Raw genomic sequence first — 22,500 nt, 5'->3', positions numbered from 1 at the left:
CGGCCACCCGAGTCCCCGGGTTCGATGACGAGCGTTGACCCGCTGCCCCCCCCCCCCCCCCCCCCCCCCCGTGCGACCGCCCTGGCCCACGCCTGTCCTTTCTTCCCGTGATTTTTTTTTTTTTTTTTTTCCTCCCACCTCCACTCCTGTCGCCGCTTCCCCTGATCGGATCGGCCCCGCCTTCGTTTGCATTACTATCCTTGACACCCGTTTCTTTCGTTGTAGCACTGGTGGGGGCTGCGTGACGGCGAGACGACGACCATCCACAAACGGTGTCTGGTGGCAGGAAGGAGGGTCTCGGTTAGGCGTCCATTCGATCCACAAAGCCCTCTTGGTGCGCCCTCCGTTCCATGTCCCCCTCCCCCCACCCCAGCCGGGAAACGCTACTGACCCAGGTGGCTGGGGACGAGGCTGTGCGCCGGCGAGGCAGGTGCTGCGTCCCGGCCGCTCTGCTGCGATCCGCCCGTAGTCGTCACACACGGACTCCCTCACTCCACCACCGTGGTGCCCGGACGCCCCCTGCCTGTTGGTCGCTTTTATACTACCCAAAGAGGTCGACGGGGTGGGCGGTGGGGCTTGAGGAAGCTGTCTGGGAGTACATGGATGGAAATAGGAACAGTTGTAGTTAGAAGGAATGGGAAGGGGTGGGGTGTGTGCGCGGGGGCGGGGGGGGGGGGGTGTGGGTGGGTGTTTTCACGCGCGCAAGGGAGGGGCGGAGGGGCAGAGAATAGGATCTCAAGGTCATTTTGGAAATACCAACCTGTGTTATTCTCCAAGCACCTTCAACAGAAGTATTTGGTGTAAAAGACGACCACAGAGGGACAACTCAAAACACCACCCCTGCGGCTCAGGGGCCCCCAGACAGACAGGGAGGGTCAGGACCGGTAGGACAGCAGAAGTGCTCCCCCACCCCGACTTAGATTTGAGGCTCTGCCAGACTCAGGCGGTGCTAGTCGCCCACTCTCTTGCCGTCGAGAAGGAATTCCTGTTCTCCTGTGGGGTCATGTAGTTCGGGGAACTTCCCAAGCCGCTCAGCTCACAAGAACACCTACGCCCAGTGTCATGGACTCCCTCCCTCACACTCGCCATCCCCCTCTGAAGCCCAGAAGGGAAAGAACAAGAAAACATCGACTGCCTGCCTGCCCGCCCGCCCGCATTTACTATTCTAGGTGTTGCCTCACCTATTAACACTGGAAACACAACTCGCATGCCAAAATTCCCATCCTTGTAAAAGCGAACAGTTCAGGGGCACCTGGGTGCCTCACTCGGTAAGGTGTCCCAGTCTCGCCTCAGGTCATGATCTCGGGGTTCTTGAATTTCAGCCCCCACATCTGGCTCTGTGCTGACACCTTGGAGCCTGCTTGGTGATCCATTCTCTCCCTCCCTACCCCCTCTCTCTCCCACTCACTCAACTGGAATGAATGCATACGTAATAAGTAAACAAATGTATAGGTGTGTGTACACTTCAGCGGGCTATCTTAGGCTACTACTCACAAAGCTATGGGACCATCACTGTTCATTCCAAACTATTTCCATCACCTCAAAGAGAAAGAAACCCCACGCCCCCCTCTTCCTCACCCCCCCCCCAAGTACCTTAGACACTGACTCTTGGTAGCCCTGCAATGTTTCCAAACATTGGTGCTCCCCAACCTCTCCCCCCCCCCCCCCCCCCCCCCCCCCCGGTCAAAGAACTCCCCTAATTCAGGCACTTCCGGGTTGTTCCAACACCTGGAACGGGGGGGGGGGGGGGAGAGGAGGGGAGACTGGTGTGTTGGGAGAGTGCGGGGGGGGGGGGGGGCGGCACGGGACACAGAAGCACTCTGCCCCCCCCCCTTCCCTTTGCCTCTCTTCCATCTGGGGTTTCCTGAGGTGTATCCTTTGACGCCATCACTCATCTATGAGAAATGAGAAAAAGAGGACCGAACGTGGCTAGATCGTTTTCGATAGCCCGATACGCATACCCACACGCACGCCGAAAGAAACGAAAATTACAATCCGCTGGAAGGTCAAACAACGGCAGAGTGGTGCAATGAATGACGCTACACTCACACGATACAAGAGAATGCAGCTGTTACAGATTATGTTGGCAGAGAGGTTTTGGTAGCACGGGAATCCGCTTGTGGTGTTCCGATACTTCATGACAAGCGGTGGGAAACCTTCTACGTAGGGTGAGCTCTCTTGTATCCGAAGACACCAAATCATCATTTCAAAGGCTACGGGTGGTGAAATCGCTCTGGCTTGCAACTTCTTACCCCCTATGTTGTTCTCCATGATTGCATTTCAGCTTCCTCCCTTATCCAAGCCAACGACCCTGCCTGGTTTTTATGTACGTATTTCTGTTTTTAAAGAGATAAGTACGACATTGGATCCTAAACGGAGGCAGAGCTTTGGCTACTGGTCTCAGAAACGATGATTGTCTTTATTTGTATGGATCCGCCTAACTTTTGCCTCTCACGCCTTTCCTCTCGCTGCAGAACATCTTAAGATGAAGGGAGCCCGCTCAGGTGGGACCACCGCTTGTGGAAAAAGTCATCGGGGCAAAATAGTGAAAGCAGCGTCGATAAAGAATAGGTTGCGGGTTAGACACATATTCTCGTTTGATCCCCACCCCCCATCGATCAATCACTTACTCCCCTTTGATACCATGTTTTGTTTATTCCTGTATTTGTGGATGGGTTTTCAAAGATTTTACTGTAAGCGCGCGCTACGCCCAGCGTGGGACTCGAACTCGCAACCCACGAGATACAGTGGCACGATCCACCACCTGAGCCCACAAGGTACCCTGATGCCACGTTTTCTTTCTTTGCCTCCCTGCCGGCCTGCCTCTCTGCCTGCCTCCCGGCCGGCCCGCCTGCCTCCCTCCCTCCCTCCCTCCCTGCCGGCCTGCCTCCCTCCCTGCTTGCCGGCCTGCCTGCCTGCCTGCTTGCCGGCCGGCCTGCCTGCCTGCCTGCCTGCCTGCCTGCCTGCCTGCCTGCCGGCCTCCCTCCCTGCTTGCCGGCCTGCCTGCCGGCCTGCCTGCCTGCCAGCCTGCCTCCCTCCCTGCTTGCCGGCCGGCCGGCCGGCCGGCCTGCCTGCCTGCCTGCCTGCCGGCCTGCCTCCCTCCCTCCCTCCCTGCCTGCCTGCCTGCCTGCCTGCCTGCCTGCCTGCCTGCCTCCCTCCCTCCCTCCCTGCTTGCCGGCCTCCCTGCCGGCCTGCCTGCCTGCCGGCCTGCCTCCCTCCCTGCTTGCCGGCCTGCCTGCCTGCCTGCCTGCCGGCCTGCCTGCCTGCCTGCCTGCCGGCCTGCCTGCCGGCCTGCCTGCCTGCCTGCCTGCCTGCCTGCCTGCCTGCCTGCCGGCCTGCCTCCCTCCCTCCCTGCCTGCCTGCCTGCCTGCCTGCCTGCCTGCCTGCCTGCCTCCCTCCCTCCCTGCCTGCCGGCCTGCCTCCCTCCCTCCCTGCTTGCCGGCCGGCCTGCCTGCCTGCCTGCCTGCCTGCCAGTCTGCTTGCCTCCCTGTCTCCCTGCCGTCCTGCCTCACCTCCCTCCCTGCCTCTACGTCCAACTGAAACATGAAGTCTGTGAGGTGGGAGCTGTAGCCATCCGGTTCTTCCTATATCCTGATCACAGACCATAGAACGATCTTTGCCATAGATTCGTGTTTTCAATAAATCATCTGTTCGATGGCTATCGATAAAGGAAATTGTCAACTTTTAACGGCTGTGGACCCTGCTCCTGGGCTCCCAGGGAAGCTAGGCTTTAACATTTACCAAGCTCCAAATGACCCTGCCAAACCCCAAAGCGTGTGCTCTGTTTCTGTCCTGAGCACACGTTGCATGTCCGCTTCATTTAAATAAACAACAACAACAAAAATGGATCAAAGGGGTGACTTGGCTGGCTGGCTCGCTCAGCTAGGTCAGGGGAGCGGGTGACTCTTCATTGCCGGGCTGTGAGTTTGGGCCTTATGTTGGGTGAGAAGAGGACATAAAAACAAAACCAATCCATCAGTCAGTCAGTCAGTCAGTTGCGAATTAAAAAGGAGCCTTCCAAACATACAGATGAGAAAATGGAAGAAAACCTCCCTGGATCCCCAAAGATTAAAGTCATACAGCTTTGCACATACTGAAAACAGAAAGTAAACCCTGTAAAAATTTTCTGCCGTGTCTTTCGTCATTATACCTCGTAACAACAACAACAACAACGACAACAACAACAACTCCTCCTCCTCCTCCTCCTCCTCCTCCTCCTCCTCCTCCTCCTCTTCCTCCTTCATCCATTCTATTTAAGAATTCCCAACACTGACAACTCTTATAAAGACCATCCAAGCACGGGACACAGAACTGCATTAGACCACATTCTTATGGCTACCTGGCAGACATTAGAACTTCCGGCCTTCGTGGTGACACCCCGAGCTCACTGGTGAGCTCTGCTTCCGAGTGCTCCCGTGAAGCACACCACAAGCTCAGTCCGTGTTCACGGGACCACACTTAACAGATCGGGAACAGAACAGAACACACACCATACGGTGTTCACAGCAGCTGACGGAAGGGCAGGGGAAATACAAGTACCTCACACATCCAACTAACGGGGTTCTCTGAGAACAAAACTCTCTTTACGTCTTCCAACGTCTTCCAACGGGTGTGGCTGTCCTTTGGATGCAGAAAACATTCGCATGTCATTTGCTATCGTTGCTCTCGGCACGCTCTTGCACCGAGGTCAAGGGACTGAGAGATGCATCTCACCAGGTTAAAAAAATCTATCCATCGTGTGCCACCGCCACGGAGTCTCTGCACGCACTCTCTCCTTTTCTCACTCACACTAGCCTTTCGTACTTCGGCACCACTGTCGGTCGAACACGAGGATCAGAAAACACAAGGTTTCAGAACTTCTAACAGCCTTCTGGTTACATAGCACACCCTTGCATTCATAGCATTGATACGACTCCGCGAAATAAAGAGTAGCGGATACAAACGAGACACCCACCGTCAAAGTCACAGCCTGTATGGTGTGAAGACGAATTCAAGAGTGAGAAAGCACGTAGACGGAAATATTCCTTCCTATGGCAGAATATTTACAGCACTGCTTTCAATGAAGTGCTTCTCCCGTAAACATTTGAAATGAGATGAACGGCACAGATTCAATGAAGGCTTCATACTGTACTTGTGCATAGGAAGGGAGACAAGTGTCACAAACTAAAAACGAAAGCAAAAAGACCAAACACTGTGACACCATGATCTCCAAAAAGGAGGTTTTCCCGGGGGTGGGGAAATAATGTGGTGGGGTTCCAATTAAAACAAGGAAAAAAGAATGTACTTCTAATGAATGGTTTCCATAGTGAACACGCACAAAGAATTCACTTGACGAGTCCAGGGATACAATATTACAGGAGAAATCCTTTGATATCCATTGTAGCCTGTGTGTGTGTGTGTGTGTGTGTGTGTGTGTGTGTGTGTGAGAGAGAGAGAGAGAGAGAGAGAGAGAGAGAGAGAGAACGAGAACCAATCAGGCAAACAGCAGTTCGCTTTCAAACACCTGATATTTCAACACTTCATGTAACAAAACTTCTAAAATTCATTTAGCTTTGCCTCTCTTTCTGAAGAAAAATGTCAAAAATAGTGGTGAATATACCCCACGCTGAACGTACTGATTCTGAAAACTCTCAGTATGGATGGGTTTTATAATACACTTAACCATGGGTGGGGTGCCTGGGTGGCTCCGTCAGTTAAGTGTGTGACTGCGGCTCAGGTCATGATCTTACGGTTTGTGGGTTCGAGCCCTGCACCGGGCTCTGTGCGGACAGCCTGGAGCCTGCTTCGGATTCTGTCTCCCTCTCTCTCTGCTCCTTCTCCTTCCCGCTCTGTCTCTCTCGGTCTCTCAAAAATAAATAAATGTTTTAAAAAAAGAAAGAAAGAAAGAAAGAAAGAAAGAAAGAAAGAAAGAAAGAAAGAAAGAAAGAAAGAAAATGAAAGAGAGAGAGAGAGAGAGAGAAGAGAGAAGAGAAGAAAAAAAGAAATACACTTACCATGTGTTTAGAAAAATTTGAATTCCTACCAGTCTATACCTACCCCGCTGTATAAATTCCCCAGCTGGAAGATTTAGAATCCGTGCTTGAGCCAAAGCCTGCAGGAAAACCGCTGCCTGACTCTGCATTTGATGGGGGTCCCCAACCGATGGCCGCACCTGATTTAGAACCACTATCGGAGTTCTTTCCAGAACCAGGGACCTGAGGAGGTTCCTCAACACATGACACATAGAAGTACCCTACGACCCAGCACTTTCATGACTAGGTACTTAGCCAAAGGATACAGGTCTGCTGTTTCCAAGGGGCACACGCACCCCAGTGTGCATAGCAGCACTATCGGCGGTAGGCAAAGTATGGAAAGGGGCCAAATGTCCATCGATGGATGAATGGATACAGAAGAGGTGGTATCCATCTACAACGGAGCAGTGCTCGGCCACCAGAGGGAATGAAGTCTTGCCATTTGCAAGTACCTGGATGGAACTGGAGGGTGTCATGCAAAGTGACATTCGTCCCTCAGAGAAACACATGTATCACAGGACCTCACCCGTGTGAGGACCTTCACTTCCCAAACAGAGGAACTCTGGGAAGGGAACCCGGGAAGGGAAGGGAAGAAGGGAAGAAGGGAAGAAGGGAAGGGAAGGAAAAATAACATACAAACAGGGAGGGGGACAAAAACGTAAGAGGCTCTTCCCTAAGGGGAACAAACAGAGGGCTCCTGGAGGGGGTTGTGCCAGGGCGGGGGCTGAAAGGGCGAGGGGTATGAAGGACTCTCCTCCTCAAACCACTGTTGCCCTATAGGCTAAGTACCTTGGGGGTACATTGAGAAAAATAAATTCAATGATAATATCAGAGAGGGCGAGGGTGAGGGCGAGGGCTACCTGATCATCTGCAAATGTAACAAAGGGAAAGTCCGGGAACCGTTTGGGAATGAAGCTGTCTACCGCTTCTCAGTCCTGGCAAAAGAACTGCTGCAGCTTATAGGCAGTCACGTCCCTCTGTAAGGCACCCGACAAACGCCTTCCTGCTTCTCAAAAGCTCATCTGGGCTTGGATGAGATTCAGGAAGTTTGCAGTCACACCATCGTTCCTTGATCGCGTGACTTTCACCTGGGTTTCCTATTACGTAAAAGGAACACAGCCAAAACCCTTTGAAGGACTAGTGTGAATATCTTTCCTGTCCTGAACCAGAAGAACCTCTCCAAAGCTCCCAAAATATTCTTTCAGATCCTGTTCGGTTGTTTTCCACGGGAGACCCAACACTCTTAAATCTGACGTACCCTGGATGGCTCTCTTCACTTTCACTGCTGAAGAAGCAGGCACCTGTCTCGTCCCTTTTTCTGTGGCTATCTTTGGGATAAGTTGACGACTATCCGCTACCGGATTTCCCCAGCCAGCATCAGGGATGCGCAGAATGTCTTTGACCAGCCGGACACCTCTCATACGCTGAGACGCTGGATTCCGGTAGTGCAGTCCACGTGCTGCCGACAAACTGGGCTGTCACTGTGGACAGCAGCACTGTCCCGTCGTCTTCCGATGGCATTTCGATGGGCTCGTCATTCTCATCTTTGGTCACCCGAGTACATTCAGACACCTGCTCTTATTTCTCCGCTAGGCCGCTGCTAGGAAGCCTGACAGGGAACCCGAAGCGGCGAGGGATCCAGGAGCAGCCCAGCTACCGCTTCGCTCCCACGAAATGGCCGCCTTGTAACTCTTTACGGAAGAGGAAAAAACACCACCGTGACCGCCACCATTTAATAACCTTGCTCTAAGTGTGGAGAAAGCAACCACCCATCCCCAAAAGGAAACTTCGGCAGGCTACACGTATAGGACATATGGAGCCTATACTTGCAAGTGCTTACTTACATGGGAACATGGAAAGGTCACCTGAGTCCCTGATGGCCCAGATGGGGTTCTTTGGAGGTGTCTGAATGAGTTTCCTTGTGTGCTCCCTTAGGGAAAGCTGGCCGTGAGACGACGCAGCCAGAAACTAGGAAGCCCTTTGGTTCCATCAGCGAAGCCCCGGCTTTTGGGGAGGAAGGGACGCTCACGGAGATATCCCGGGCCACATTTGGTTTGTGGGTTGCTGCAGCTTTTGGCTTCTTTGCACCAAATTGGCTGTGTTCTCATTGGAAATGGAAAACACCTGCACGATGGGATCCATCCACGGTAATGCTCTCGTGCGATTGGATTTGTTTTTATAAAAGGGGGAGATTTGACCATTGGGTCTTTCGCGTCCTCTCCACAAATAGGAGTGAAACAGAGGCTGATGTTGGTTTGCATCTTGTTTGTGGATCTATGGCCACAGGTGTTATCCATGTGAGATGTTTTCTCTACCTCTGGATGCTATTGCTCACACCAATTTGTAACCGAGCTCCGTTACTGTGTTTCAAGGCAAGCTCTTGTGAACATTGGGCATTCTAACACTCAGGAGGATCAGAACAAACCCAAATGTGTTTCACATTCACGTGAACGGGGTATGGGTGTGGGGTGTGTGTGTGTGTGTGTGAAATTCTCTACATTCAGAGTTTTATGTTACTCCATAAGAAAGTTGCCTCACGGGAAGGGACACAATTGATGGCCCAGAGAGAGGAGAGATAAAAATTGAACACACCTGCCCTCCCCGCTACACCCACACCCACACACCCTTTCCCAATAGTCAGAAGAATGAGGAAGAGGAGGAAGAGGAGGAAGGCAGACAGATGCCAGTGATCCTAAACCCGCCCCTCCTCCTCCCCGAGCACAAGCGTCAAGATGGGTGCCCACCCCACGGCCTGCTCCTCCTTCACCTCTTCCACAGGGGGCTGAAAAGCAACCAGAGACAAAGCCACTTTTGCAGGAGGCAAAGACAGGAGACAGAGATGGAAGAAGAAGTAGGAGGTGGACGCGCGGACGCGGAGTTGGAGGCGCAAAAGAAAAAGATGAAAGAAACACAAAAAGGTGAGTCCAAAACTTTAAATCTGCCTGGGGCCTGGCCGGCGGCTCCCTGGCCGCCTCCCCCTCCCCCTGTTTCTGCATCAGTTGGTGTGGCTCCAGTGATCTCCTAGGCCATCCCCAGTGGTGGGGCCTCCCGTGTGAGCCTGATGGTGGGGAAACAGATCGTTTGACTTTTTAGTGGACACGGGTGTGACGTCTTGGGTACTAAGGGCCATGGAAGGGTGATTGCTTACTTAAAATGGACATATTTTCGGAGCCGTCGATATCAAATACAATGCAGATAGTTAGGTTTTATTCTTTGTGGTGGTGGTTGTAAAATGGCTTGAATTTGGTGCTCTCTGCATGACAAGCCTTTGGGGTGGGCAGCTCCGGTCATGGCCTTGCTTCCGTCCCAATACTGACCCTGTAATTGTGGTCCTCAAAATATACATCTCTGTGACCTTTACAAACAACATAACACGTTTTCTCCCTCGTTTTACAACAGGTATCAAAAACAAAATCAAAAAAACTTTACAAACACTTACGCCCTTCCTTGTTCCACTCAGACACGCACTCTAGGGTTCAGGCCCGAGGCAGGGGCCTAATCAGCTTTCATGTGACTTCAATTTATGACTTCACCGGTACCCGTTGCAGTTTGTCAGCAAAAAGTACTTCAAACGATGGTCGATTTTGTCTCTCGCATACAGTGTTCGTGGGTGAATGTTGACAGGAGATAGGTTAAATACACAAAAATGTTTACTCGTAAACCTTTAAATTTTTTCCTTGTACCATTTATTTTTGAGAGAGAGAGAGAGAGAGAGAGAGAGAGAGAGAATGAGAGAATGAGAGAATGAGAATGAATGTCAGCGAGGGAGGGGCAGAGACAGAGGGAGACACAGAATCCGAAGCAGGCTCCAGGCTCTGAGAGGTCAGCACAGAGCCCCACGCGGAGCTCGAACTCACGAGCTGTGAGATTGTGACCTGAGCCGAAGTCGGACGCTTAACCGACTGAGCCGCCCAGGAGTCCCTATTTGTAAACTTTTAAAATGGCTTCCCAAATCTTTCATGACCTGTAACTTCAAAGCTTTGCTAAGTTAAGTGGTAAATTAGGTTCAGTTCTTCAGACATCTGAGTCTTTTCCACAGAAGATAAAATACTAAATTGTGAATTACTAAACCTACGGCGTTTTCTTTTCTTTGTTTGTTTTTTTGTTTTTTGTTTTGCTGTGTGTGTGTGTGTGTGTGTGTGTGTGTGTGTGTGTGTGTGTGTTTGGTCTTTGGCTTTATTCAGAAAAACAGTAAAGATACTTGGGTCTGTTAGTAAACATGTTTCATCGTTTGTTGTTTTTTTTTTTCCTTGAAGATTTGTTTTCCAGCCTATTTCTTTATTTTTAGGAGAGAGAGAGAGAGAGAGAGAGAGAGAGAGAGAGAGAGAGAGAGACACACACACACACACACACACACACACACACACACACACACACACACAGAATGAGTCGGTGGGAGGGGCAGAGGATCCGAAGCGGGCTCTGTGCTGACAGCACAGACAGCCCAATGCATGGCTCAAACTCACGAACCGAACCGTGGGATCATGACCTGAGCCGAAGTTGGATGCTTAACTGACAAAGCCACCCAGGCGCCCGTTTCATGACTTGCTAAAAATTGTACAGTAAAAGAAAAAAGAAACAAAACCAAACACCACAACGTGTTTCTGAAAATGATGAGATACATTCGTACATTTGACAGTGTAAAGAAATCTGGTGTGTGGGGGGCCTGGGTGGCTCAGTCGGTTAAGCGTCTGATTTCACCTACGGTCATGGTTCATGGATTTGAGCCCTGAGCTGGGTTCTGCACTGACAGTGCAGAGCTCCCCCTCTCCCCCTCTCCCCCTCTCCCCCTCTCCCCCTCTCCCCCTCTCCCCCTCTCCCCCTCTCCCTTTCCTCCCAGCTCTCAAAATAAAGGAATTAACTTAAGAGGAAAAAAAGAACTCCATAAAAAAAAATAAATAAAAAGAAGGCAGGCAGGCGGAAAAGAAGAGAGAAAAAACACAAAATACTATATGGTCAATCGCTATTCTTGCTGTGCTTATGTCAATACTGAAGCCATGTCTGTTAACACTGGACTTATTTTACAAACAAATAAGTTTTCATTGGGCTATCTTTGACAGGAATGGAGGGGTCTCGATAGAAAAAGATTGTATTTCAATAGCTCTTTTGTGGATGTTAACTTCTAGTTCTGGTTAATTAATTTTCTTTGACTGTTTGTTGTTTGCCTTTAAAACTGGGCTGGATCCTGAATCCTGGTTTCCTCGAATATCTGACTATGACTCTTCAAACTCAGGCTTCCAATCCTCTCCCATCCTCTTATCTTACCATCCTGAAGAACTCAAATGGCCCTTTTCCCTGAAGCCCTGCAAAGGAAAGCTGGACAACTGGAGATAAACTTCAGAGAAATTGCCACAGTTGTAGACAATCTGTGTGCCTGTTGCTCTATGGGCCATTCAGAACGAGACATTTGCTGCTGTTGTGTTTTTGTTGTTTTTAAAGTAGGCTTCACCACGCCCAGTGTGGAGCCCAACTGGGGCCTTGAGCTCACGACCCTGGGATTGAGACCTGAGTGGAGATCCAGACTTGAATACTGAACCTGAACCCACTGAGCCACTCAGAATCCCCCAAAATGAGACATTTGAACTACATGCCAGAAAAATCGGTCAGATTGCCCCCTGCCTGCTCCCACTCCAGCTGAGGATGCTTCGAGCCTGGCATCTAGACACCTTCTCACTGACCGCACTTGGGACTTAGACACTGGGTTTATAAGTTGTTCCACCCATTAACCCGTGGTGTTCTTTTCTTTCTGTAGAAGTACCTCTTATTAGTTATCTGATTGCTTGCTGAACGAGGAGGCAGAGTCAAAGCTAGTTCACAAACACTTGCTGCAACTGTATTAGCTCCTCTTTAGAAATAAGAACCCATATTTTATTTGTATTTTTATAAGTTTCTTAATATTTATTTTTGAGAGGGGGTGGGGGGAGAGAGACCCATAATCTGTAGCTGGCTCCAGGCTCTGAGCTGTCTGCACAGAGTCGGATGCGGGGCTCGAAATCACGAACGGCGAGATCCTGACCGGAGCCAGAGTCCAATGCTTAACCCACGGAGCCACCCAGGTGCCCCAGCAACAAAAGCCCACATAAACAGGGGCACCTGGATGGCTCAGTCGGTAGAGCGTGTAGCTCTCGATCTTGGGGTTGTAAGTTCGAGCCCAACGTTGGGTGTAAAGGTTACTTAATAAGATTTAAAAAAAAAAACATACAAATAAAATCAGACAGCAATTCACTTGGGTACAGTAAGAGGCCCTTGACCACCACAACCTTCCCCCCCGTGCCCTCCCCCCACAAGGTGGTTATAACATTGGGTTTGACTATACTGTTACTATTCCTTAGAATACACTTGGGGAGAAATCTCAGGATATGATGCAGTACCAAACTATGCAGAAAAATACCCAAGATCTCAGATAGGAATTATCTCTGATTCCCCCCCCCCTCCCCACCCCCAATTAGCACAAGGGAGCAAAAGTTGTGACCTGCACCCTGTCAAATCCTTCCCTTCCAAAGCCCCTGCCACACCCTAATTCGGCTTGAAATAGTTTCAGAAGGTGGACCTCCATCCCTGTTCCATAGAAGTGGAATGAGGGATTGACAATGGAAACTTATAAAGGGGAAGAAAACTTAACACCTCTGACTCCATGTTGCTTCGATTCCCTTCACAACTTCTGTGTAGCCCTGCACCTAGGCCTGTGACAGGTGAGATTTACAGAAACTGTTCTCACCGGGGGAGATAAACGGATAGCCCTAGCCCGAGCCATCACCCATCATCGTCCCCGTTCCTTACCATTGGGAAATGATCCAAACTCCAGAGGCTGGGGGTGAGTGTGGGGGGCGGGGAGTGGGGAGTGGGCAATTGAAACTGTGCCACGGAGGGTTAAGGAGTCTGACGCTCGCTCTCTCTCGCAGAGAACCTAAATCTTGTTCTTCAGGGAACTATTTGCCCCTAATCAGCTATTGTGTCTTTTCAGGTCCCACAAACAAACTCTAGCTGTCTCTGAAGAAGCCTGGACTCAAGGTCCACCGATATGCTTGCAGCCTATAAGCCAGCACAGCCCTGAGAGAAAGAGCCTAAGTCCCCATCCAGGTTATACCAGCTCTCGGGGCATACCCACAGCCCCTTCTCCGTGTCCTAAGGTAACCTCCTGACATCAGGGACTAAATTTTGCCTCCTTCTCATGTTAAGTCTCCGCCCCTAAGCAAACCTGGGAATATGCATGACAGGTATGTTTCCTCAATGTGGGTGCTCCATCTTTCCTCATCAATAATCACAGATGTGCCTTCCCTTTTATCAACAGGTATGTAAAGGATTCTTGGGATTTCATTCTTTTGTCAATTCAAGTGTATTCCAATGTTGCACTGGCTCCTTCAAATTGTCCTTGTTGAAAGTGTGTTGCTGTCCCTGTCTCTCTGTTAAAAATGCTTTGCCAAATACAAAGGCAGGCCATCTGAGCCAAGCACATGAACTATGTCTGCTGGTCAATGGAACTTACAGAGAACATACGTCACTTTTGAGTTTCCCACCATTTATGTTACAATAAGTTCACCCCAACGAGGAACCCTAGGTGGTTCAAAGACATATATGTGTGTTTACACACACACACACACACACTCAGTCTCATACCTAGCAAGGAGGGACACACCCAGGGCAGACAAGACAGTCACCTGGCACTGAGGGACATAAAAACATCAGGTTGATCGTCCGTGATTTCTGAGGAAAGATTATCGATCAAGACGGGGAAATGATAAAGGAAATTCTAAACTTTTTATGTTGGTGCTCTCCCAGGGAAGCTATACATTTAATATTTACCGAGGTCAAAGGGACTCCAGAAAACCTCAAAGCATGAGCTCTTTTTCTGTCCTGAGCACAGATTTAATGTCTGGTTTGTTAAAAAAAAAAAAAAAATTTTTTTTTTTTCTTAAACATAACTAACTAAAAAAGGGGGCTTCCAAAGGCGGCTTATAAAGATAAGGGAAACAAAAGAAAACAATACAAAAACCTTCCTGGTCGCCATAAGATTGAAGTCATACAGCCTTGCACATACTAAAAACAGAAGATAAAGTCTGTAACTTTCTGGAATGTGTTCTTTCTCCTCATGATGATTCCTAACATCTGCGGCCAACCCCCCCCCCCCCCCCCGCCCCCGTGCCCTGTTTTTCCTTTTTTTTTTTTTTGGTAAGCTGTATGTATGCCCAATGTGAGGCCTTCCCCAGATGACTGACTGCTTTGTGAAGATTGCGTATCCCCGTCAGCCCTCCTAACTTGGGCTCCAATGAAACTCTTTTCCTTCCTCTTTAAAATTGTTTTTAAAAAGGCTCGTTCATTTTGCATCGACATAGGGTAAATGCTATAAAAGGTACGCAAGACATAGTGAGGGGACAAACTGGGAAAGGTGGACAGCGTTTAAAAGATGCTTTTAAATGCTACACTTCTTCCTGCCTTTCCTTCACAGGTAGGACAGCACCTACACCTACTGTCGTTGGCAATGGTCATCGGCCTGGAGAGGAAGAAACCATTCCATAGTTTTCCACACGGCGGATGAGAAGGCCCTCTCGGACCAAATCCAGGAACTCCCTTACTGTGAGCCAAGGACCGGTGTTTTGTCGTTTTCCTTTCAGTTGTGGTTAGAAGTAGACATCACCTACAATTGAGATTTTTCACCATATATAAGCGTAGAGTTCAGTGGTATTAGGTGCAACATTCACATCCTCCTCGTTGCGTTCTCTCTTTCCATTCCATTTGTTGTAGTGTTTTAAGATTTATGTTTTTGATGTTTATTTATTGGTTTATTTTATGGGGGAGGTATGGGGGGGTAGGGAGGGAACCCCAAGCAGGCTCTGCACTGTCCGTGTGAGAACCCAATGCAGGGCTTGGTCTCACGAACCCTGAGATATGACGTGAGTCAAAATCTAGCAAGCGTGGGATGCTTCACCCACTGAGCCACCCAAGCACCCCACCGATTCCATTTGTTTTAAAGACATAAACGTTGCAAACTTTTTTTTTTTTTTTCAACTTTTATTTATTTTTGAGATAGAGAAAGAGCATGAATGGGGGAGGGTCAGAGAGAGGGAGACACAGATTCTGAAGCAGGCTCCAGGCTCTGAGCTGTCAGCACAGAGCTCGACATGGGGCTTGAACTCACGGACCGTGAGATCATGACCTGAGCCCAAGTCGGACACTTATCCGACCGAGCCACCCAGGCGCCCCACAACCTTTTTTTTTTTTTTTTTTTTAAGTTTGTTCATCCATTCCTTCATTCCTTCATTCATTTTTCACATTCTCTTCACTCGATGTGGGACTTGAAGTCACAACCCTGACAGAGATCAAGAGTCCAAGAGTCGCATGCTCTTCTGAGTGAGCCAGCCAGGAGCCCCTTCCATTCCATGTTTTGAAACAACCCCAGGATCCTGACTCAGACTCCCAATTTGACTGATGAGAGCCCCGCCCACGCCCTCTAGGCCATCTGTGGGGCTGTTTCATGTGTGTCCATCTTTCTTCCTCCTTTTAGTGGCACGTCAAAGGTTGCATGTGAAACAGCCAGTGCCTGTGGAATGAAACTGTACTCAGTTTCCCTTTGGAAGCAGGTGGGAGAGGGAGGAGAGGTCAATGGCTAATCAATAGAGTGTTAGTGTTGCTTTACAGGAGTGTGCCCGCTGGGACCATCGCCCGGGGTCACAATTGTCCCCTGTCAGGCCTCCCCCACCCTCTATCCCTTATTGCCCCATGCCTGTGTTTGGCCTCTGAACCCTAAGACACCACCATCACGTGTTTCATGCCACCCTCTGACTCTGACTCGGCAGGCCACGCCACGCCACACCATGCCGCTCGCTCGCTCGCTCGCTCGCTCGCTCAACTCCCTACCCTTCCACGTACCTGCACCCCCACCCCTGGAAGGCATTATAGTAAGATTTCATCCTCCACATCCATGATTCTCAAATGGTTTATTGAGGTTTCCTGGGTTAGGAAAAGGAGGGGACTCTCTTTGCTCCAGAGAAGGCAAGTTCTTCAGACATCATCTTCTCCCCTCCCCCCTTTCTCTCCCCCACCCCTTCTTTCTTTCCCTCCCCCCCTTCCCTCCCCCCCCCCTTTCCTCCCTTTCCTCCCTTTCCTCCCTTTCCTCCCAGTAGTTCAGAAACTGCAGCCTAAGGGTTGGGGGAGTTGAAGAAAGCCATTCAATGCAGAGAAGCCCCAGGCTCAGACTTTAACAGAAAGCTTTCTGCATTTGAACAAAGGGGTTGAATGAGGCCCATTGGAATGAATCGCCCTGAACCTCCCTTCCACTGCCACTCCCATCCCCGCCCCCCACCCCTCCCCCACCCTCACCCCCACTCCCACCCCCACGAGTCCTCCAGTGGTTTGGGGAACTGAAGGCTGCGGGTGGGCAGGGGGTGGGGGCGCATGCATCCTAAGCGGCAAAGTAGGCCCCTGGTCCACAGGAAAAATACAAACTCTATGTACCGAAATCTGTTGCGTCTGTATACGCCGATAATGACACCGCAGAAAGACAAATTAGAAAAGAAAAGAAAAAACAAACCCCAAACAACCCAATCCCGCTTACAATTGTACCAAACATGATAATAAAGAACACGAAAAGAAATAAAGGAACAAAGACACATCCGGCCACGAGCGAGCGGGTCTCCCTGTACGTCAGCTACTTTAGAGAGTCCCTCTCCTAGAGGCCCCTTCAGCTCAACAGCGGGCTGCACAGGTGTCCCTGTCTCTAGCCCGATTCATCTTGGTGCGAGCACCCTAAGTGGCCAAGGAGGCCCCCGGTCCACGGGAAAAATCATGCCTGGGTACAGCGGAGTTGTGTATCCCGGGCAAAGCGGTCAAGGGGTTGGCGAGATGTGTGTGGAGGAGAGGAGGTATCTGTTCCGGGGCCGCCCTCCCGGGTACCGCTCTGGCTGAGAAGAGGGCAGTGGGGCGCGGCCTGGACCCGGACGACAGTTGCTGCCTGCTGCTGGGCTGAGGGCTGAGGGTAGTGGGGCAATGCCCACGCTGGCTCCTGCGACGCAGTTCGTCCTGGGCACCTTCTGTGGTTTCTGTCGAGGTGCCGGTTGCCGTGATGACCGAGGCTAAACTCCCCTCTCCGCCTGGTTGTTCAGACGCCCGATCCTCCCGTGTTCTCGGTACGTGGACTGACCCGCACCCTCCCATCCCACCAGACCCCTTGTGCCAATATTTCCTGTTTCAGAGTTCTTTCGCCTTGTCCGGAAAGTAAACAAACCACACTCACAGATATCGACCCCTCGAAAGAACAAAGAGACGTCCAGGCACGAGCGAGCGGGTCGCCCTGTGCCTCGGTGTACTTTAGAGACTCGGTCTCTTACAGACACCTGAAGCTCAACGATGGGCTGCGGCGTCCCTCCCTCTCTCTGGCCCAGTTCCATCCCGGGACGAGTCCCACAGTCTCTTTGCGCGACGACACCACCGCTCGCTCACGTGAGCCGGAGGCAACGTGCTAATGGACCGGAGGGTGGCACTGTAGATTCAAAGTGACCTACGCACCAAAGCGTCCGTCAACGTGGTGTCCGGAAACCTTGGACGTTGCCGTGCCCTGGATGAAATCGTCGCTCTGGAGACTCGGGCACGTGTCGCCCGTCTTCTCTACGTTCTTCCTACCTTTAGTCTCCCTGTGTGTGTTTGCCCGACATCTTGCCTGATGGTTCACGGAGGAATGAGACACCCATCCGGCAAGAGCTGATGCTCTGCTCACCACGGCACGTGACTGACGGAAAAGAATACGCACGGGCCCGCACTCATCTTACCCTTCGTTCTCCACCGTGCCAGAAAAACGTGTGGCCTGCCTTCCTCCTGTCCAAAGCCAAACTGGAAAGGAAGACTTAGATGTAAAGGAAACATTAGAGAAGCTTTCAAAAAGCAGCAGCAAGCAAGCAAGCAAAGTAAACCACCCACCCCTACCCTCCTGCCCAGCAGGTGCAAGAAGCATGCACGGAGCACTCTCCTCCTTTTCTCCCTGGAAGGGCCCCCCCCCCCCCCCCCCCGTCTTTCCTATGCCACCAGGGGAGTGACATTCTTATCCTCAAGGACAGGGGGAGAAGTGGAGAGAATTCTAGAGGAGAACAGATCTTGGTTGGTTGGTTGGTTTTAAAATCCTCATCATCCTTTAGCCTCCCCACGTAGTTCAGTTAGTCGTCCACCGTCGCTTCTCCTTGTTCAACCCAATATACAAGCGTTTAGGTTTGGCCACTTCTCAGGGTCTTGGTTTCCTCAGGAGGGGCTCTACCTGTCACGTGAAACTTGTAGGAAATCAATTTGTTGGCTCCTTGTACGGTTAACCTGTCTCGTGTCAGTGTCACCCTCAGGGTCACCTGCAAACCCTAAGAGGGTGGAGGCATAGGGTGTGTCTCGGTGACACCTTCCTTTTCCCTGCGGGGGCCCACCCCCCCCCCCACCCCCCCCACCCCCCCTTTGGACTGTAGGGTCCTCTGGGAACCGGGACTTTTTTTTTTTTAATTTTTTTTTTTTTTTTAACGTTTATTTATTTTTGAGACAGAGAGAGACAGAGCATGAATGGGGGAGGGTCAGAGAGAGGGAGACACAGACTTGAAACAGGCTCCGGGCTCTGAGCTGTCAGCACAGGGGCCCGATGCGGGGCTCGAACTCACGGACCGCGAGATCGTGACCTGAGCCGAAGTCGGCGCTCAACCGACTGAGCCACCCAGGCGCCCCATGGGACATTTTTTAGTGAGTGGCTATTAACTCCTTCCGTTCTCCATCCCCCCCCCCCCCCCCCCCCCCCCCGCCGCCACCGCCGCCCGTAGTGGTGTTTATTGAGGACAGTAATGGTGAAAGCCATATTCTTGTCGCTTGCCACGCGGTGCACTTGCACCCATGTTCCCCGTACCTGTTTGTGGTCTTTGGACTTCGTCGTGGCCCCGTGCGGCGAAGGACTTTGCTTAAGCTTTATCCGTGGTCGTTTGTTTATCCATCACCCCCTTTCTGTCCCCCCCCCCCCCCCGCAGCTTGGTTTGTTATGTTTCCGAGAGAGACGCTCCCCCGCTTGACCCAATAGAATAAAAACGGCTCGTCCGTCCGTTGTTGTTCTGGGAGTACTCTCTCGCGTGGTTTCGGTTTGACCGTCCGTCTCTCCCTCCCTCCCTCCCTCCCTTCCTGCCCGCCGAAATGTGTCTAAGTCCTCCCGGGAGCGCGGGCGCGCCGCCTGGGCCGCTCTGGGCCGCCCGTGCCCGGCCTGCCCGGTGTGTGCGGGGAATTTTCCGCGCACGTCCGCCTCGGCCGGCCGGGGAGTCGAGTGGCCGGTCTGCCCCCCCCCCCCCCCCCCCCCCCGCCTTTTCAGCGGCAGCCGCCCCGATGCATTTTTCTTTCTTTTTTTTTTTTTTTAAATTTTTTTTAACGTTTATTTATTTTTGAGACAGAGAGAGACAGAGCATGAACAGGGGAGGGTCACAGAGAGGGGGACACAGAATCTGAAACAGGCTCCAGGCTCTGAGCTGTCAGCAAAGAGCCCGACGCGGGGCTCGAACCCACGCACCGCGAGATCATGACCTGAGCTGAAGTCGGCCGCTCAACCGACTGAGCCACCCAGGCGCCCCCCGATGCATTTTTCGAGTGTCCCTTGGGCTGCCGGGGTCGCGCCGTGCCGGCCGGCCGGGAGCTCCCGAGGCGGACGCCCTCCGCCGGCCTGGGACCGAGAGGCGGCATCCGGAGTGGGCCGGGACGAGATCGGGCGGCCGGGCCGCCGGCTGTGCGCCCTCTCGGCCCCGAGATCGCGAGCTGTCCCCGCTGACGTTTCGGTCGGTTGTCGGGCGCCACCTGGCGGCCGCTTTTATATAGCGTTTCCCCTCCGGAGCGTCGGCGACGTCGGCAAGGGATGCGATTCGGCCGCGGTCCCCGGGGCGGAGTTCCAGAAGGCCGGCGACGTTGGCGTGATCGTCCCGCTGTCGTCGGGGCGCCGGCGGCTGGTGCACTTGCCGGAGATTGAACCTCCGGGTATATGGGGGAGTAGCGGCGGCGCTCCCTGGGAGCGAGCCGGGGTGGGGGGCTGCCCGGACGGGTCGACCAGCACCCGCCGGTGCTTTCCTCCCCTCCCACCGCCCCCCCGACCGCGGGGACCGTCCGGGGCCGCCACCCGGAGACTGTGGCCCCGTGGGTCGCTTGTCGGTCCTTCCCTGCCAGGCGTCTTTTGTCTTCCCTCCCGCTTCGCGGTCGGGCCGGGCCGGGCCGGGCCGGGCCGGTGAGGACCGTCCTGAGCCTTGAGGGGAAGCCCGCGGAGGGCGCGATGGGCCCGGGCGGGGGCACGCGTGGTGCTCCCGGTCGTTGGACCCGATTTTCTCCCCAGATTTTCCGAGGCCCGCTGCGGAGTTGGGGACCGGGCCGCGAGGGGAAGCCCGTATAGGGCGCCAACGCCGGCGCGCCCGCGATCCCCGTTGAGGTCCTGTCGTCGGGGGCGCCTCCGCGCAATTCAGACCCCCCCCCAAAACAGTCCCAGCCGGGGGTCGGGGACTGGCATGGGGCCGGTCTTGCGAGGTCCGGGGAGGCTTCCGCAGGCGACAGCGCGGAGTGTTTTATTTTTCTAAGTCCCGACCCGGAGACGACCCGTGGACGGGCGAACGTGTAACGGGGCAGGGCCTACCCGGCCATCCTCCCCCCCCATCCCGCGATTCCCCGGTCGGTCGGTCGGTCGGTCGGTCGGTCGGTCCGGGGTCGACCAGATGGCCCCCGGGGACTTCCGGGGGGGGTGGGGTTGCTTGGCGGTGATGGGAAGATGCTTGGGGCCCGTGGCCGGGCCAGGGTCCCAGAAGGTCCCAGTGACCTGTGGCTCGGCCCCGCCTGCCAACGCGGTTATTTTTGTCTGAAAGAGGTACTTTTTGCTGCCAGGTAGGTGCTGACACGTTCTGATGTGGCGGTTGTCATCCTGTAAGAGAGACTTGGGCCTCGTCGCCGCTGGCTGGCGTGGCTCCGGGCTTGGCGGTGACGCCGAGCCGAGCCCGACTCCGCCCTTTGCCCGCCTGCTTGCTCGAGCCGTCTGCCTGGGCCTGCGCGCCGGCTCTCGTGCATCCAGGTGTGGTTCAGGCTGTGGCGCCACCTCCGGTCTCTGGCACCCGAGGGCGGCGTGGGGAGGCGGCGTGGGTCTTCTACCCCGTGCGCTCCCCGCTGCGGGCACCCGGCCGTGGCCGTGACAAACCCACCCTCGCAAGGCTCCGTGCCGCGTGTCAGGCGTTCCCTTTTCCCCTTGTGGGTTGTCCGGCTGCCTGTTCCCTGGGAGAGGTGGGGGAGGGGTGCTGGCGAGGCTGAAGCAGGTCCTCCTCTGGTCGCTGTCCTCGCCGGGCGTTTCCCCAGCCCCCTCCTCACCCCAGGACTGCCTCGTGTGGCGGTAACCGATCGATGTGGTGATGTCGCGCTCTCCCGGGCCGGGCCTAAGCCGTGTCAGACGAGGGACGGACACTCCTGGTGAGTGGGACCGCTCTTCTCGTTCTGCCTGCGGGCCCCATGCTCCTCCTTCCCGCCTGTGGGCGGCGCGGGGGGTTGCGGAGGGGTGCGGACTCCGGCCCGACCCCGGCCTCCCGTCGCTGCGGGACCGGGGTCGGCTGACGCAGCGGACACTCTCGCTGGCCTCTCTTGGCTGTGTTGTGGTGGCCTCCCTGTGGTGGGGGGGCTGCACCCGACGCCACGCTGCTCGCCGCCTGGGCGTGCTGAGCGCGTGGCGCCTGGCCCTCCGTGGTGCCCCTGGAGCGCTCCAGGTCGTCTCAGGTGCCTGAAGCCGAGTGGTGGCGCCGTTCCCTGTTCCCAGCGGACCCCCCTTTGGGTCGCCGCCGTTGGCGGAGTTGCCCGAGGTGGGCGGGTGGCAGAATCGGTGAAGGGAGGCACACCCGTTCCCCCCGCTGCGGGGAGCGGGCGCCTTGTCGTCCCCGCCCCGCCACGGGCCGCTGTTGCCCGGAGGGGTGCGGGGGGCTGACTTGGTGGGGCGAGTTGAGCGATCGTGGCGGGCCGAGCCGGCGCCGTGGCGCTTGGCCGAAACTCCCTCTGAGCGAGGACTGTCGGTTTCTTGCCCAGCGCGTTGCTGCCGGTGTTTTGCCTCGGTTTTTCTCGGGCCTCACCCGGAGGCGCGGCGCTCCTTCCGGGCGGCGACACGAGCAACCGCGCGTGGGGAAGGCAGGTGGCCCTCGTTGTGGGCCCTGACCGCGAATGCTCAGGAATGCCCTGTGTCACTCCGTTGCCGTGGACCTTTCTCCCCCGCCCCGGGCCCTGGTGGCGGCCCCGGGAAGAAACGCAACGCCTTTTATCTGGCGGGTCCCGATGGGGGGGACGAATTGGGTGGGGGGCGGCGCGCCCTTGGTGAGAAAGCCTTCTCTAGCGATCCGAGAGGGTGCCTTGGGGTACCGGAACCCCCCAGTCGCTGCCCCTCCTGTGCGCGTAGTGGCCACCTGTGTCAGGGTGACTGCATGCCCTTGTGCGTGTTAGGCGGAGCCTTCTCTCCCGCGCGAGAGGAGGTCTGTCGGCCCCGCGGTGGGGC

The 22,500-nt window shown here is 53.9% G+C and overlaps 1 pseudogene; it reads right to left on the bottom strand.

Annotated features, from left to right (window-relative positions):
• Positions 1–6,712: 6,712 nt before the first annotated feature.
• LOC128777587 (TAR DNA-binding protein 43-like) lies at positions 6,713–8,153 on the bottom strand (annotated as a pseudogene).
• Positions 8,154–22,500: the final 14,347 nt, after the last annotated feature.

Source organism: Panthera pardus, unplaced genomic scaffold, assembly GCF_024362965.1.
Source record: "Panthera pardus isolate Hobbes unplaced genomic scaffold, ASM2436296v1 HiC_scaffold_161, whole genome shotgun sequence".
Lineage (NCBI taxonomy): Eukaryota > Metazoa > Chordata > Mammalia > Carnivora > Felidae > Panthera > Panthera pardus.
The sequence above is the reverse complement of the archived record's forward strand: the minus strand, read 5'-3'. Positions and strand labels throughout refer to the sequence as shown.